We start from the raw sequence: 19,485 nt of genomic DNA on the forward strand, positions 1-19,485 counted from the left end.
GTCTACCTCTAGAACAAGTCCCATTGACTCACCTAATAATAATGAAGAGTCAAATATAAATTGGAATAATTCGTAGACTGATTCACAAGTTTCCGAAGAGGAACCGGAAGAAGAGTCGGAACCGGAAGAAGAATCGGAACCGGAAGAAGAATCGGAACCAGTGGGGGAAATAATAAAACGGTTAAGTAGAAGAAAATCCTCAACCAACCGACCAAAGTTAATTATGGTCAATGGTGTTTCCGCCAAGGAAGCAAAGTATCGGGAGGATTACCAATTCTCCGACGAATCGGATTCCGACGAGAATTCCGATGATGTTATAGAAATTACCCCAACTGAATTTAAAAAGGCAAAAGAAAATAATAAGGGAAAGGGCATAAAAATAGATAAATCTAATTCCAACCCCGATGAACTTTATATGTATCGTCAACCCCCGAAGCCCTTAAGTTGTAACAATGACCCGGGAACCTCTAAACCACCAGGTTTTTCTAAACCATTGTGGAAAACGACAGCTCGTATTAGGGGAACATCATATATCCCTAGAAACTTGGCAAAACGAACCAAAACCGAAGAAGAAGAAATGAGCGAGTCGGAATAAGATAGTTGTATTCGTGTGGTGTTATATATGTAATATAGTGTGCTTATGCTTTATGATATATGTAAAAATTGCTTGTATTAATAAGTATTTTTTTTTTATGAATCTAACTCTTGTCTATTTTACAGTATAAAAACACAAAATGGATAGACAACCCAATATTTTAAGAGACCTACCCGGAGACATGATTGATGAAATCTTGTCTAGAGTCGGTCAGAATTCTTCGGCACAACTATTTACGGCGAAATCAGTTTGTAAGACATTCGAAGAACGTTCCAAGAATGTCTTGATTTATAAGAGACTTTCGTTTGAAAGATGGGGGATATCACATTGGGAAACCCATAAGTTACGATGTGTTTACTTTGACGCATATATTGCGGGGAACCCAAATGCTATTTTACGCAACGGGTTAAGAAATTATTTTGACTCAATGTATCCGAATATAGGACTTCATGATTTAGAAAAAGCGGCTAACATGCAACATAAAGAAGCATGCTATGCTTACGGGTTAGTAATGTTCGCTTCTCACCAAAGTGAGAAAAAGAACATCGGGCTACAACTATTAAACAAAACGTTCCCACAAGTGACGGAGTCGATAATTGGGGTAAGAAATGAGGTTTTTAGGTTATTACGAGACTGTTGGTCATTACGTAACCCTCGTCCCTTTGACGACGTTACAACACGCTGTCTTATCAACGGCCATAACGGTTATGTTCCACAAGACCAAGGATGGGAAGTAGTCCTAGTAAAACCAGAATGCATGACTTGTTTCTGGACGTATGAATTACGTGTCTTTATTGCCTTCGCTGAACGACTTGTGTACTAGCTAGAATTATCTTCACAACTATCTTGTATCAAAGTTATTGTGTGCTATATTTCATGCTTTATGTAAAATAAGCGGTATTGTAAGTTTGTAAAATATTGTATAAAAGTTTGAACGCGAAATATTATTATAATCAGTTTTTCATATAGAATTGTAGTAGTTGAATTGTATATTAGCTACTAAGTATGAACTTAACGGGTAGGTACTACCCGAATTTAAACTTATAAAACGCTAATATGAAGAAAAAGCTTTTATAAATGAGTTCATATTATGCTACGAAATACTATTAACTACTCTTAATATTCTGTATGATTAACTTGTTCCATTTGACTATTTTGAAGGAAATGGCACCGACTACTCGACACACCGTGAATATGAATGAAGAGGAATTTCGTACTTTTCTAGCTTCAAACATAGCCGTAGTACAGGCTGCGCTACATACCAACAATAACCTTGGATCTAGTAGTACAGGAAATCGTGTAGGATGCACCTACAAAGAATTCACTGCCTGTAAACCTTTGGAATTTGATGGAACCGAAGGACCGATCGGATTGAAACGGTGGACCGAGAAGGTCGAATCGGTGTTTACCATAAGTAAGTGTACTGAAGAGGACAACGTAAAGTACGCTACGCATACCTTCACAGGTTCTGCGTTAACATGGTGGAATACCTATCTAGAGCAAGTGGGACAAGACGATGCGTACGCACTACCGTGGTTAGCATTCAAGCACTTGATGAACGAGAAGTACCGTCCCAGAACCGAGGTCAATAAGCTCAAGACAGAACTTAGAGGGTTACGAACCCAAGGATTTGATATTACCACGTACGAAAGACGATTCACAGAATTGTGCCTATTGTGTCCGGGAGCATTCGAAGATGAGGAAGAGAAGATCGACGCGTTTGTGAAAGGATTACCGGAAAGAATCCAAGAAGATATAAGTTCACACGAGCCCGCCTCCATACAACAGGCATGTAGAATGGCTCACAAACTAGTGAACCAGATTGAAGAAAGAATTAAAGAACAGACTGCTGAAGAGGCCAATGTGAAGCAAGTCAAAAGAAAGTGGGAGGAAAACGGTGATAAGAATCACCAATACAACAACAACAACAATTACAACAATAATCGCAACAATTATCCCAACAATCGCAATATCAATCGCAACTACAACAAACGGCCCAACAACAACAACAACAACAACAACAATAACAACAACAACAACAGCAACTACAACAATCATCCCAACAACAATAACAACCGCAACAACAACAACAATCAGAAGCAGCTATGCCAAAGGTGTGAAAAGTATCACTCGGGGTTCTGCACCAAATTTTGCAACAAGTGTAAAAGAAATGGTCATTGCGCGGCGAAGTGTGAGGTCTACGGACCAGGGGTTAACAGAACGAAAGGAACAAATGGTGTTGGAATGAGTAATGGGGGAGCAAGTAGTGTCGGAGCAAGTTATGCCAATGTAGTTTGTTATAAATGTGGAAAACCGGGCCACATTATTAGAAATTGCCCGAACCAGGAGAACACGAATGGACAGGGCCGCGGAAGAGTTTTCAATATTAATGCGACAGAGGCACAGGAAGACCCGGAGCTTATTACGGGTACGTTTCTTATTGACAATAAATCTGCTTACGTTTTATTTGATTCGGGTGCGGATAGAAGCTTTATGAGTAGAGATTTTTATGCTAAATTAAGTTGTCCATTGACGCCATTGGATAGTAAATTTTTACTCGAATTAGCAAACGGTAAATTAATTTCAGCAGATAATATATGCCGGAATCGAGAAATTAAACTGGGTAGCGAAATATTTAAGATTGATTTGATACCAGTAGAGTTAGGGAGTTTTGATGTAATAGTTGGCATGGACTGGCTGAAGAAGGTGAAAGCAGAGATCGTATGTTATAAAAATGCAATTCGCATTGTACGAGAAGAAGGAGAACCCTTAATGGTGTACGGAGAAAAGGGCAACATGAAGCTACATCTTATTAGTAATTTGAAGGCACAAAAACTAATAAGAAAAGGTTACTATGCTGTTCTAGCACACGTCGTGAAAGTACAAACTGAAGAAAAGAGCATCAATGATGTTCCCGTCGCAAAAGAATTTCCCGATGTATTTCCGAAAGAATTACCGGGACTACCTCCACATCGATCTGTTGAATTTCAAATAGATCTTGTACCAGGAGCTGCACCAATAGCTCGTGCTCCTTATAGACTCGCACCCAGCAAGATGAAAGAACTGTAAAGCCAACTGCAAGAACTATTAGAACGTGGTTTCATTCGACCAAGCACATCACCATGGGGAGCTCCTGTTTTGTTTGTCAAGAAGAAGGATGGTACATTTAGGTTGTGTATTGACTACAGAGAGTTGAACAAACTTACCATCAAAAACCGTTATCCACTGCCGAGAATTGACGACTTATTTGATCAACTACAAGGCTCGTCGGTTTATTCGAAGATCGATTTACATTCTGGATATCATCAAATGCGAGTAAAGGAGGATGATATTCCAAAAACTGCTTTTTGGACGCGTTATGGTCATTACGAGTTTATGGTTATGCCGTTTGGATTGACTAACGCACCAGCTTTGTTCATGGACCTTATGAACCGAGTGTGTGGGCCATATCTTGACAAGTTTGTCATTGTTTTCATCGATGACATACTTATTTACTTAAAGAATGATCAAGAGCACGAAGAACATTTGAGAAAAGTGCTAGAAGTATTGAGGAAAGAAAAACTGTACGCTAAGTTTTCAAAGTGTGCATTTTGGTTGGAAGAAGTTCAATTCCTCGGTCACATAGTGAACAAAGAAGGTATCCAGTGGACCCGGCAAAGATCGAAACCGTTGAAAAGTGGGAAACCCCAAAAACTCCGAAGCATATACGTCAATTTTTAGGATTAGCTGGTTACTACAGAAGGTTCATCCAAGACTTTTCCAGAATAGCAAAACCCTTGACTGCATTAACGCATAAAGGGAAGAAATTTGAATAGAAGGATGAACAAGAGCAAGCGTTTTAGTTATTGAAGAAAAAGCTAACTACGGCACCTATTTTGTCATTGCCTGAAGGGAATGATGATTTTGTAATTTATTGTGACGCATCAAAGGGTCTCGGTTGTGTATTAATGCAACGAACGAAGGTGATTGCTTATGCGTCTAGACAATTGAAGATTCACGAACAAAATTATACGACGCATGATTTGGAATTAGGCGCGGTTGTTTTTGCATTAAAGACTTGGAGGCACTAGTTATATGGGGTCAAAAGTATTATATATACCAACCACAAAAGTCTTCAGCACATATTTAATCAGAAACAACTAAATATGAGGCAGCGTAGGTGGATTGAATTGTTGAATGATTATGACTTTGAGATTCGTTACCACCCGGGGAAGGCAAATGTGGTAGCCGACGCCTTGAGCAGAAAGGACAGAGAACCCATTCGAGTAAAATCTATGAATATAATGATTCACACTAACCTTACTACTCAAATAAAGGAGGCGCAACAAGGAGTTTTAAAAGAGGGAAATTTAAAGGATGAAATACCCAAAGGATCGGAGAAGCATATTAATATTCGGGAAGACGGAACCCGGTATAGGGCTGAAAGAATTTGGGTACCAAAATTTGGAGATATGAGAGAAATGGTACTTAGAGAAGCTCATAAAACCAGATACTTAATACATCCTGGAACGGGGAAGATGTACAAGGATCTCAAGAAATACTTTTGGTGGTCGGGTATGAAAGCCGATGTTGCTAAATAAGTAGGAGAATGTTTGACGTGTTCTAAGGTCAAAGCTAAGCATCAGAAACCATCAGGTCTACTTCAACAACCCGAAATCCCGGAATGGAAATGGGAAAACATTACCATGGATTTCAGCACTAAATTACCAAGGACTGCAAGTGGTTTTGATACTATTTGGGTAATAGTTGATCGTCTCACCAAATCAGCACACTTCCTGCCAATAAGAGAAGATGACAAGATGGAGAAGTTAGCATGAGTGTATTTGAAGGAAGTCGTCTCCAGACATGGAATACCAATCTCTATTATCTCTGATAGGGATGGCAGATTTATTTCAAGATTCTGGCAGACATTACAGCAAGCATTAGGAACTCGTCTAGACATGAGTACTGCCTATCATCCACAAACTGATGGGCAGAGCGAAAGGACGATACAAACGCTTGAAGACATGTTACGAGCTTGTGTTATTGATTTCGGAAACAGTTGGGATCGACATCTACCGTTAGCAGAATTTTCCTACAACAACAGCTACCATTCAAGCATTGAGATGGCGCCATTTGAAGCACTTTATGGTAGCAAGTGCAGGTCTCCGATTTGTTGGAGTGAAGTGGGGGATAGACAGATTACGGGTCCGGAGATAATACAAGAAACTACCGAGAAAATCATCGAAATTCAACAAAGATTGAAAGCCGCCCAGAGTCGACAAAAGAGCTACGCGGACAGTAAAAGAAAAGATATAGAGTTTGAAATTGGAGAAATGGTCATGCTTAAGGTTTCACCTTGGAAAGGCGTTGTTCGATTTGGTAAACGGGGGAAACTAAATCCAAGGTACATTGGACCATTCAAGATTATAGATCGTGTCGGACCAGTAGCTTACCAACTGGAGCTACCTCAACAACTCGCGGCTGTACATAACACTTTCCACATATCAAATTTGAAGAAATGTTTTGCTAAAGAAGATCTCACTATTCCGTTGGACGAAATCCAAATCAATGAAAAACTTCAATTCATTGAAAAACCCGTCGAAATAATGGATCGTGAGGTTAAGAGACTTAAACAAAACAAGATACCGATTGTTAAGGTTCGATGGAATGCTCGTAGAGGACCCGAGTTCACCTGGGAGCGTGAAGATCAGAAGAAGAAGAAATACCCGCATTTATTTTCAGAAGATACGTCAACACCTCCAACTGCTTAAAATTTCGGGACGAAATTTATTTAACGGGTAGGTACTGTAGTGACACAAACTTTTCCATGTTTATATATATATATTAAATGAAATTGTTATTTACATGATTAAGTGTTTCCAACATGTTAAGCAATCAAACTTGTTAAGACTTGATTAATTGAAATAGGTTTCATATAGACAATTGACCACCCAAGTTGACCGGTGATTCACGAACGTTAAAACTTGTAAAAACTATACGATGACATATATATGGTTATATATATAGTTAACATGGTTTTATTATAAGTATGTATCTCATTAGGTATTTTAACAATGAGTTATATACATAAAAATGAGACTATTAATTTAAGAAACTCGAAAACGATATATATAACGATTATCGTTATAACAACGTCTTACTAGGTACATATGAATCATATTAAGATATTGATACACTTGGTTAATTATGTTAAATGATAAGTAAATATATTATTAAGTGTATTAACAATGAAATACATATGTAAAAATAAGACTACTAACTTAATGATTTCGAAACGAGACATATATGTAACGATTATCGTTGTAACGACATTTAACTGTATATATATCATACTAAGATATATTATATATCATAATATCATGATAATATAACAATTTAACATCTCATTTATTATAATAAATAATGGGTTAACAACATTCAACAAGATCGTTAACCTAAAGATTTCAAAACAACATTTACATGTAACGACTAACGATGACTTAACGACTCAGTTAAAATGTATATACATGTAGTGTTTTAATATGTATTCATACACTTTTGAAAGACTTCAAGACACTTATCAAAATACTTCTACTTAAAAAAAATGCTTACAATTACATCCTCGTTCAGTTTCATCAACAATTCTACTCGTATGCACCCGTATTCGTACTCGTACAATACACAGCTTTTAGATGTATGTACTATTGGTATATACACTCCAATGATCAGCTCTTAGCAGCCCATGTGAGTCACCTAACACATGTGGGAACCATCATTTGGCAACTAGCATGAAATATCTCATAAAATTACAAAAATATGAGTAATCATTCATGACTTATTTACATGAAAACAAAATTACATATCCTTTATATCTAATCCATACACCAACGACCAAAAACACCTACAAACACTTTCATTCTTCAATTTTCTTCATCTAATTGATCTCTCTCAAGTTCTATCTTCAAGTTCTAAGTGTTCTTCATAAATTCTACAAGTTCTAGTTTCATAAAATCAAGAATACTTCCAAGTTTGCTAGCTTACTTCCAATCTTGTAGAGTGATCATCCAACCTCAAGAAATCTTTCTTATTTACATTAAGATATCTTTCTAATATAAGGTAATACTCATATTCAAACTTTGATTCAATTTCTATAACTATAACAATCTTATTTTAAGTGATGATCTTACTTGAACTTGTTTTCGTGTCATGATTCTGCTTCAAGAACTTCGAGCCATCCAAGGATACGTTGAAGCTAGATCCATTTTTCTCTTTTCCAGTAGGTTTATCCAAGGAACTTAAGGTAGTAATGATGTTCATAACATCATTTGATTCATACATAAAAAGCTATCAAATTCGAAGTGGTAAACTAGTAATCACTAGAACATAGTTTAGTTAATTCTAAACTTGTTCGCAAATAAAGTTAATCGTTCTAACTACACTTTTAAAATCAACTATACACATGATCTATATCTATATGATATGCTAACTTAATGATTTAAAACCTAGAAACACGATAAACACCATAAAACCGGATTTACACCGTCGTAGTTACAACCGGGGGCTGTTTTGGTTTGGATAATTAAAAACTATGAAAAACTTTGATTTAAAAGCTATACTTCTGGGAAAATGATTTTTCGTAGGAACATGAAACCATATCCAAAAATCATGGTTAAACTCAAAGTGAAAGTATGTTTTTCAAAACAGTCATCAAGATGTCGTTCTTTCGACGAAAATGACTACCTCTTTCAAAAATGACTTGTAACTTATTTTTCCGACTATAAACCTATATTTTTTCTGTTTAGATTCATAAAATAGAGTTCAATATGAAACCATATCAATTTGATTCACTCTAAACGTATTTAAAATGAAGAAGTTATGGGTAAAACAAGATTGGATAATTTTTCTCATTTTAGCTACGTGAAAATTGGTAACAAATCTATTCCAACCATAACTTAATCAACTTGTATTGTATATTATGTAATCTTGAGATACCATAGACACGTATACAATGTTTTGACCTATCATGTCGACACATCTATATATATTTCGGAACAACCATAGACACTCTATATGTGAATGTTGGAGTTAGCTATACAGGGTTGAGTTTGATTCCAAAATATATATAGTTTGAGTTGTGATCAATACTGACATACGTATACACTGGGTCTTGGATTGATTCAAGATAATATTTATCAATTTATTTCTGTACATCTAACTGTGGACAACTAGTTGTAGGTTACTAACAAGGACAGCTGACTTAATAAACTTAAAACATCAAAATATATTAAAAGTGTTGTAAATATATTTTGAACATACTTTGATATATATGTATATATTGTTATAGGTTCGTGAATCAACCAGTGGCCAAGTCTTACTTCTCGATGAAGTAAAAATCTGTGAAAGTGAGTTATAGTCCCACTTTTAAAATCTAATATTTTTGGGATGAGAATACATACAGGTTTTATAAATGATTTACAAAATAGACACAAGTACGTGAAACTACATTCTATGGTTGAATTATCGAAATCAAATATGCCCCTTTTTATTAAGTCTGGTAATCTAAGAATTAGGGAACAGACACCCTAATTGACGCGAATCCTAAAGATAGATCTATTGGGCCTAACAAACACCATCCAAAGTACCGGATGCTTTAGTACTTCGAAATTTATATCATATCCGAAGGGTGTCCCGGAATGATGGGAATATTCTTATATATGCATCTTGTTAATGTCGGTTACCAGGTGTTCACCATATGAATGATTTTTATCTCTATGTATGGGATGTGTATTGAAATATGAAATCTTGTGGTCTATTGTTACAATTTGATATATATAGGTTAAACCTATAACTCACCAACATTTTTGTTGACGTTTAAAGCATGTTTATTCTCAGGTGAATACTAAGAGCTTCTGCTGTTGCATACTAAAATAAGGACAAGATTTGGAGTCCATGTTTGTATGATATTGTGTAAAAATTGCATTCAAGAAACTGATTTCGATGTAACATATTTGTATTGTAAACCATTATGTAATGGTCGTGTGTAAACAGGATATTTTAGATTATCATTATTTGATAATCTACGTAAAGCTTTTTAAACCTTTATTTATGAAATAAAGGTTATGGTTTGTTTTAAAAATGAATGCAGTCTTTGAAAAACGTCTCATATAGAGGTCAAAACCTCGCAACGAAATCAATTAATATGGAACGTTTTTAATCAATAAGAACGGGACATTTCAGAGACGATTTGGGAAAAAAATTATAAACACAGGGATGATTTGGGCAATTTAGTCTAAAAATAATAATAAAAAAGAAACTTACATTATCTACCATCTGGTTCTGTGCAGCCTCTTTAATGAAATGGTAAACATGAATCAAACGATCCTCGGATCTGTAACACCCCATCAAAAACCATTAACGGCGATGTTAACTCTGGTCCCAGTGCTTGGCTTGACTTCTATGTAACAGCAAAGTTATACAGCGAAAGCAAAAAGTACATGAGAATAAACATGCTTAAAAGTCAACACGAGCTTGAGTGAGTTCATAGGTTTGTCATAATTAATGATTTTGATAATAGTAATAGATCACGAGATTTCAGTTTCCATAAATATCCTTACACCGCAGTGTAATAAAAAGATTCTACAACCATGTGCACCTGGTAACAAGCCTTAATGATAACAATATAATAATGAATACCCCTGATGTCTATAGAGCACCGAATCAAGTGCGAAAAATACCCTCGAAGTACTAAATATCCGTTGACTGCTAGCGCGACTAGCCCAGATGGGGTTGTCAAACTCGATAGATCTATCAATAGGATTCGCGCCTACGGTACAGAGACCAATAGATTAAGTTACCAAGCTAAGGGAATATTTGAGATTCTAACCCACGTAGAATTAAGTTTAGTACTTGTATCTATTTTGTAAAACAGATATAAAATATTGCATGTATTCTCAGCCCAAAAATATAGATAAAAAGGGAGCTATGAAAACTCACTATACGATATTTCATAGTAAATATGTGTACGATGGCACTGAACAAGTGCAGAGTTGTCCTCGGATTCACGAACCTATATCAAGTATATATATTAACACATACTCGTAATCGAATAAGTTTATATATTATTTTAATAGTTATATATATATATATATATATATATATATATATATATATATATATATATATATATATATATATATATATATATATATATTCTATGTATAAGTATTTGTTTGATAAAATGATATTAATAATGATAATGAATAATGAGTTGTATTATTTTGTAACAACAATAATAATACTAGTAGTAAAATGATAATAATCATAATAAGGTTTAAAAATAACAACAATAATAATATAGTTTTGATGTTGGCAAAAACGTTAATTTTTGTAAAAATGATATTAATGATAATAATTTAATAATAACAATACTAGTAGTAAAAATAATACTATAGTTTTAATGATAGCAAAAATGATAACTTTTGTAAAAATGATAATAATGACAATACTTTTTAATAATAATAATATTAATAAAGATAATCATTTTAGTAATAATAATAATGATAATACTTTTTAATAATAACAATAGTAATAATAATATTAATAATAATAGTGATAATATTAATAATTGTATTTATGATAAAAATAATCTTAATATTTAGGAAGTGATACGAATACTAATATTTATAATAATAAGTTGTTTTGTTTTCAAAATAATAATAATAATAGTAATTCTAAAGTGGTAACTGATACTTTTACTAGTAATAAAACTAGTAATACAATAACAATAATACTAATAATGATAATACTAATAATTATAATAATAATACTAGTAATACTTTTTAAATACTAGTAACAATAATTATAATAACAATAACAATAATAATAATAATAATAATAATAATAATAATAATAATAATAATAATAATAATAATAATAATAATAATAATAATAATAATAATAATAATAATAATAATAATAATAATAATAATAATAATAATAATAATAATAATAATAATAATAATAATAATAATAATAATAATGAAACTACCTTAGGAAACTTTCTTAAAAAAACGTCCAAGACGGGACTCGAACCCGCGACCTCTCGAAACCCAAAATACCCCTCTAACCGTTACACTGAATCTGTTTTTCTGTGTATTATTACAACCCAAATTTATTTAACCCTTTTTTTTTGTTTTCTACTTTCTTCTTCTTCTTCTTCTAAATTCTTAAATCGACCAGAGGAGTTTAAAAACGATTTTTATGGTTTTGTTTAAGACTTGTAAATGAAATAAAACTTGAAAGGAATGTTTTCAAATAACAAAAAAAAATTAAAAAAAAATGGAAATAGCATAAACTGCTGTTCGTAGCTTTTGTATAAAAAATTCGTTTTTTTTATTTTAAGCTCGTTTTGGACAAACCTTAAAACATGAAATATGTTACATATCATTACTATAATCTTTCCAAAGCATCGATTTAACAAAAAATATCAAAACGAGTTTGAATTTCTTCAAGAACGAAACAGTTGATTTTTTAGCTTCGAACCTTTGACTCGAAAATTACAACTCGATACGATGAATTGGAATTTGAAATTTTGCAGAAAGTTTGAGTAATTTATTCCTAACAAAACTGCATTTAATGATTTTGAAAATTTGTTCGTAATCGAATTATGGAAAAAAAAAAATGGAGAACAGAGGTGTCGCTGAAGAAGAAAGAAAAAAATACATTCTGTTTAAATTTTCAATAAGAAGTAGTGATTATATATAATCACAATGAGGTTGATAAATCTAAATTTGAAACCAGTAGAGGATTTAAAATATATCATGATCATATAAAAAAATAAATCATGATATGAATATATATAAAAAATGGCGATAAAAAAATAAAAAGCAGATATCAGGTGATTAAAACTAAAAAATATAAGCTGGAGGATTAGATCACGTTTTAAAAAAATATAAAAATCAGTACATATCTTTTGACTTTTAAATTTTATTTTTTAATTGATATTGATAATTAATATTAATACTAATAATAATAATTATATTAATAATAATAATAATACTTTTAATATTATTAAGAGTAATAAAAATACTAATAATAATATCATAGAGTTAATAATAAATATTAATCATAATAATTATAATGATAATAATAATAATTAATATCAAGTTTAATAATGATATTAATAATAATATGTTAATATTAATATCAATAATAATTTTAATAAAAATGTTAAATTATCATTATTAAAAATGATAACTATATAATGTTAATAATAATAATATTAGTAACAATAATAATAATACTACTAATAATAATATTAGTAATAGTTGTAATAATAATACTTGGTAATGATGAGTGATATATAAAAAATGATATTAATAATAATATTAATATAATGAATTGATACTAATGCATAATTATTTATGAAGGATTGTTCGTGAACCGTCCCAATCATATAGAAGTTAAATGAATTCATGAAAAGATTTCGTTTAAATTAACTCGAAAATTTTCGGGTTATCACAGTATCCCCCTGTTAATAGAAATTTCGTCCCGAAATTTAGTTGTTGCCGTCAGTCGGCGTTGGTTGTAAACAGGTGAGGATATTTATGTTTTGTTTGGTATTCACGTTCCCATGTATATTCGGGGCCTTGCGTGAATTCCAACATATAGAATATTGTTTTGTTTCAAGCGTTTAAATCATACTAACCATAAATTCTACATGTTCTTTGATGAAGTGCATTTTATCATTAATGTGGTGATTATCTAAAGATTAATAAGAGTGTCATTTGACTAGGTTATCCTCGGAAGGGATGATGGTGCTATACAAGCATTTCAGTAAACTGAACACATGAAATGTGTTATGAATAATAGTGAGCTTATTTAAACCTTGAGCGTTTATGTCACAATATTAGGGTAGACAAAATAGAGAGGAGTTCGTGAAAATCACGGTCATGAAATTTAATAGAGATCTTCATTGTTTACAATAAGAATATTTTAATAATGAATATAAGTTGAAAAATAAAGTTTTATCATCGTTGAGTAATGTGAATAAAATGATTTGATTATAGGAAGAGTATAAACGAAGCTATCATAAGAGATTTAAATGAGGAAATTAAATGTTCGCTTTAACTTTTGATATGGTTAAAGTTGATTTCCGAAATTCAAGAGATTTAAAGAAATCTTTGTAATCTTTATAAGATTCGATTCTCTGGTAATTAAAGAATTTGAGATTTTCTTTGATTAAATGCGGTGAATTGCCTCGATTGTGGTGCCTGGAATTTCGCTATAAATTAGCTTCTTCCGTTTCATTATCTTCACCACTTCTATACTTTCTTCCTCAATTCATACTTCCAAAAGATTCATCAATATGCTTCATCCAGTTCTAATTCTGGATATAGTCCTGACTTTTATATCTATCGTTCTTCTTTTTCATTTGTCGCCGGAAGAGTCAGTTTACTTCTAATATGCTCTTGGATTTATAGTGTTTTTAGTTCTCCCATGTCTTTATATTGCTATACGCATTGATATACACGGTTTGTAATTTCGGTGTCGTTATCGGGCTTTATATTTTCCCTTATATGTCGGAGCTCTTTGCCTTTTTATTCTCTTCTCGACTCTAAGTACAACAAGTAATGGTCCAGAATTCGTAGGTATGGTGTTTTCGAATTATCATAATATACAAAGTAGAAAGGAATTTTAGTAGCACGATTTGATTTGTCAAATTACCAGAATATCTGGAAAAGACCGAATCATCAAGAAAAATATTTTCTTGATATGTTTAGAGGTTAAATAGAATGTAAGAGTCGTGTAACATGGCAAATGATGATTATAAAGTCTATGAATCATCATCTTGCATTAAAAACTTAGCATGACTTACTGTAATATAATCACGTTGGCCTGACGTCATTATATTATACTAACTCATGCTTCAATTCTCAACACTTCTTCAATACATTTATTATTTAAACTTGAATTTTACAGAATATATAAACTAAAACAGTTTCCTTTATGATGTGATAAAGATATCGCAAAGAGATAATTAATTGCGAACAAGAATCATTATGAAGATATCTTCAGAAATATAGAGGATATTATAACGAAGGATACGATGATATTTTAGAATTTCTAATATCGAAGGATGATAAAGAAGATTTGTTCGTAAAGGTTTAGAGTCAGGAGCAAGGTATTCGTTAATGACTTCAGCAGATAATGAATCATTTGGATTCTTTGAAGGCAGGTTTAGTCTTTGTGATTTGTCCACAGCCTCCTTAATAGTTAGCTCAATCCGTTTTTCAGTTCCAAATTTTCCATTGAGCGTTTCCAATACCCCATTCTTTGTCATCAAACTCTTGGCCATTTAGACCATCTACAATTTTGTTGTTTCCTCTGCATTTAATGCAGCCATATTTGAATCATCGGTTATCAATCCAAGATGGTTTCAAGAAATTTCGTTTTTAGATGATTAAACGCTGATTGTAATCATCAAGATACAAAGGATGTTTTCAAGAATTTTGAATTTGAGTGTTGAACGCAGGATGTAATCGTCAATATACATATGATGTTCTAGAATTTTGAATGACATATATATTTTTCTGGGTTTTATGAATAGAAGTGATGTTCTAGCACAGTTTTGAAGTCAAAGTATAGCTTTGAAAGATGTAAGGATCTAAGAGTTATATCTTCTATTAATTCTTGACTTGGATTCTGATATGTCAAAATCAGAGTACGTAATTGAATTTGTATGAAATTGATTGTTCTTTGGTGAACGGATACATATATCTTGTGAATGTAAGTAGGATAGTTACTGATTATTGAATCAGAATTGAAGAATGTGTAATGTAACATATTTATGTGAAATATAAATATTTCTTGGGTATTACCTTCCCGTTAAAATATTTTCACAATTAACAGTTTGTACAAAAGAATTTTTAATTACAATCTTTATGAAGATATACTTTCATATATGTATTCTTCAGATGTAATATAGATTTAATGAGTTAATATAATATTAAACTCGTTTGATTTGAGGTTTAAACGAGAATAAATAATCTCCAAAACCTTAGAGATTTCATAATTGTCGCGAAATATTTCGCTAATGAAATTATGAATCAATGCTTCATTGTTCATTGTTATTGATATACCTCGGTATATGATGTTGATGCTCGTGAAATTCTTGTGAAATTCACAAGGCACGAATGATGTTTTCTAGAAAGTTTCGAGTACTTCGAAAATGGAAGTGTAAAATCAAACATGTATTTGAATAATACATTTGTTTATTATGAAATAAAGTTTATTGTGCTGAAGCAGTAATTAACGATTGTTAAGTCATTAACGAAGGATGTTCATCATAGCATATTAGTGATATGAATTAACCAAGTAGTACATACTAGTTAAGATTCATACGTAATAGCTTAGTATGAAAAGGTTTATTATTGTTCCAATCCATATATATGAATTATACATATATAATTCTTCAGAAAGAATGAGTCAATACATCTTAACTCATTATTACTAATATTCCTTGGTATCTATGGGGCGTATGATGTTGATATCTGAGGTACTGAGTGTGATGTTGAGGCGTGGGATGCGAATGTTGTTGTTGGTGAAGCTGGTGCTGTTGGTGGTGATGCTGAAGGTACTGCTGGTACTGGTGGTGATGCTGGTTATGCTGCTGGTGCTGCTGATGCTTGTAGAATTCGCACCATAATCTCCAGAGCCACCACTCGAGCGCGAAGCTCGTTGACTTCTTCTCTTACTCCGGGATGATTGACGGTTCGGACTAGCGTATGAATAAGATCTAGAATTCTAGATAATATATACTCGTGACGGGATATCCTAGAAATGAGGGTGAAAATAGTGTTTCGGATCAGTTCGCCGGTAAGTGCTTCAGGTTCTTCGCCAATAGGACAATGTGGTAGGTGAAAAGGATCACCTTCTTCACTTCTCCATTGATTAAGTAGACTACGAACCCATCCCCAATTCATCCAAAATAGATGATGGCTGGTTGGTTCGTTTGTTCCGGTTACGCTGCCATTGGAGCTTGAGGAATCAAGTGAGTAATCCATATTATGTGATTGGAATTAGGCTTTGATATGAAATGGGTGTTGAATATTGAATGATATATCCGTCTCCGTGTATACGTATATATAGCAAAAAGATTTTCATAACTTACGAAGGAAATTTAGGAAAAGTGGTAGACAAAGTCTATTGAGATAGATATGATAAGATATAATAAGATATGATGTGTCCATACTCTAATAATGGTAGTATGACGTGTCGAGATTATAAATAATAAATATGTAATATGATAATCTTTCGATTAAAGACTTTCAATTCATAATGGCCTATTCAGGTCTAGGGGCTTGAGCTATAGGATCCTTTAAATCGGTAATCCAGACCCTTCCATTCTAGAGTTTCGTAGACGCCACCCGTCAAGAAAGTTTAATGATCAAAAATAACGAGAAAGCAAAGATTTTAAAAGTAATGAATATGATGACATTATAATGTCTTTGAGTTTCTCGATAACTCAATGACATTTTCCAGTTCGCAAACCGATGCATAAAGGCATAAGGCATATAGGTACGTAGTATAACAGGGAGGTTATATAGTAAATATAGAAGTTTCAAAAATCATGGATAATATTTTATGTAATACATAGAATCATGATAGATGACATAGGAATGTCGAAAATTTCAATAATCATGAGTGACAGCCCTCGGTTTAACCAACCGAGGTGGTTTTATAAAGATAATGCGTGTGAGTTATAATATTGTGAATCACAATGGGAGTTCCTCCCGGAGTGACAGAATAAATGATATGCATATATATGATGCAAGTAATAATGTTCTAAAGCTATAAGTCAGGCTGTAGACTAGACTTTAATGCACCATATTAATCTGGGTTATCCACATTAAATTGCCTAATTCCCTACAACCACCGCTCTGATACCAACTGTAACACCCCCGTCAAAAACCATTAACGGTGATGTTAACTCTGGTCCCAGTGCTTGGCTTGACTTCTATGTAACAGCAAAGTTATACAGCGGAAGCAAAAAGTACCTGAGAATAAACATGCTTAAAAAGTCAACACGAGGTTGAGTGAATTCATAGGTTTGTCATAATTAATGGTTTTGATAATAGTAATAGATCACGAGATTTCAGTTTCCATAAATACCCTTACACCGCAGTGTAATAAAAAGATTCTACAACCATGGGCACCTGGTAACAAACCTTAACGATAACAATATAATAATGAATACCCCTGATGTCTATAGAGCACCGAATCAAGTGCGAAAAATACCTCGAAGTACTAAACATCCGTTGACTGCTAGTGCGACTAGCCCGGATGGGGTTGTCAAACCCGATAGATCCATCAATAGGATTCGCGCCTACGGTACAGAGACCAATAGATTAAGTTACCAGGCTAAGGGAATATTTGAGATTCTAACCCACGTAGAATTAAGTTTAGTACTTGTATCTATTTTGTAAAATAGATATAAAATATTGCATGTATTCTCAGCCCAAAAATATAGATAAAAAGGGAGCTATGAAAACTCACTATACGATATTTCGTAGTAAATATGTGTACGATGGCACTGAACAAGTGCAGAGTTGTCCTCGGATTCACAAACCTATATCAAGTATATATATTAACACATACTCGTAATCGAATAAGTTTATATATTATTTTAATTGTTATATATTTCTATATATATACTTATATATATATATATATATATATATATATATATATATATATATATATATATATATATATATATATATATATATATATATATATATATATATATATATATATATAAGTATTTGTTTGATAAAATGATATTAATAATGATAATGAATAATGAGTTGTATTATTTTGTAACAACAATAATAATACTAGTAGTAAAATGATAATAATCATAATAAGGTTTAAAAATAACAACAATAATAATATAGTTTTGATGATGGCAAAAACGTTAATTTTTGTAAAAATGATATTAACGATAATAATTTTAATAATAGCAATACTAGTAGTAAAAATAATACTATAGTTTTAATGATAGCAAAAATGATAACTTTTGTAAAAATGATAATAATGATAATACTTTTTAATAATAATAATATTAATAAAGATAATCATTTTAGTAATAATAATAATGATAATACTTTTTAATAATAACAATAGTAATAATCATATTAATAATAATAGTGATAATATTAATAATAGTATTTATGATAAAAATAATCTTAATATTTAGGGAGTGATACTAATACTAATATTTATAATAATAAGTTGTTTTGTTTTCAAAATAACAATAATAGTAATTCTAAAGTGGTAACTAATACTTTTACTAGTAATAATTAATAATACTAGTAATACAATAATAATAATACTAATAATGATAATACTAATAATTATAATAATAATACTAGTAATACTTTTTAAATACTAGTAACAATAATAATAATAATAATAATAATAATAATAATAATAATAATAATAATAATAATAATAATAATAATAATAATAATAATAATAATAATAATAATAATAATAATAATAATAATAATAATAATAATAATAATAATAATGAAACTACCTTAGGAAGCTTTCTTAAAAAAATGTCCAAGACGGGACTCGAACCCGCGACCTCTCAAAACCCAAAACACCCCTCTAACCGTTACACTGAATCTGTTTTTCTGTGTATTATTACAACCCAAATTTATTTAACCCCTTTTTTTGTTTTCTACTTTCTTCTTCTTCTTCTAAATTCTTAAATCGACCAGAGGAGTTTAAAAACGATTTTTATGGTTTTGTTTAAGACTTGTAAACAAAATAAAACTTGAAAGGAATGTTTTCAAATAACAAAAAAAATTAAAAAAAAAATGGAAACAGCATAAAATGTT

Source organism: Rutidosis leptorrhynchoides, chromosome 8 (assembly GCF_046630445.1).
Source record: "Rutidosis leptorrhynchoides isolate AG116_Rl617_1_P2 chromosome 8, CSIRO_AGI_Rlap_v1, whole genome shotgun sequence".
Taxonomy (NCBI): Eukaryota; Viridiplantae; Streptophyta; class Magnoliopsida; order Asterales; family Asteraceae; genus Rutidosis; species Rutidosis leptorrhynchoides.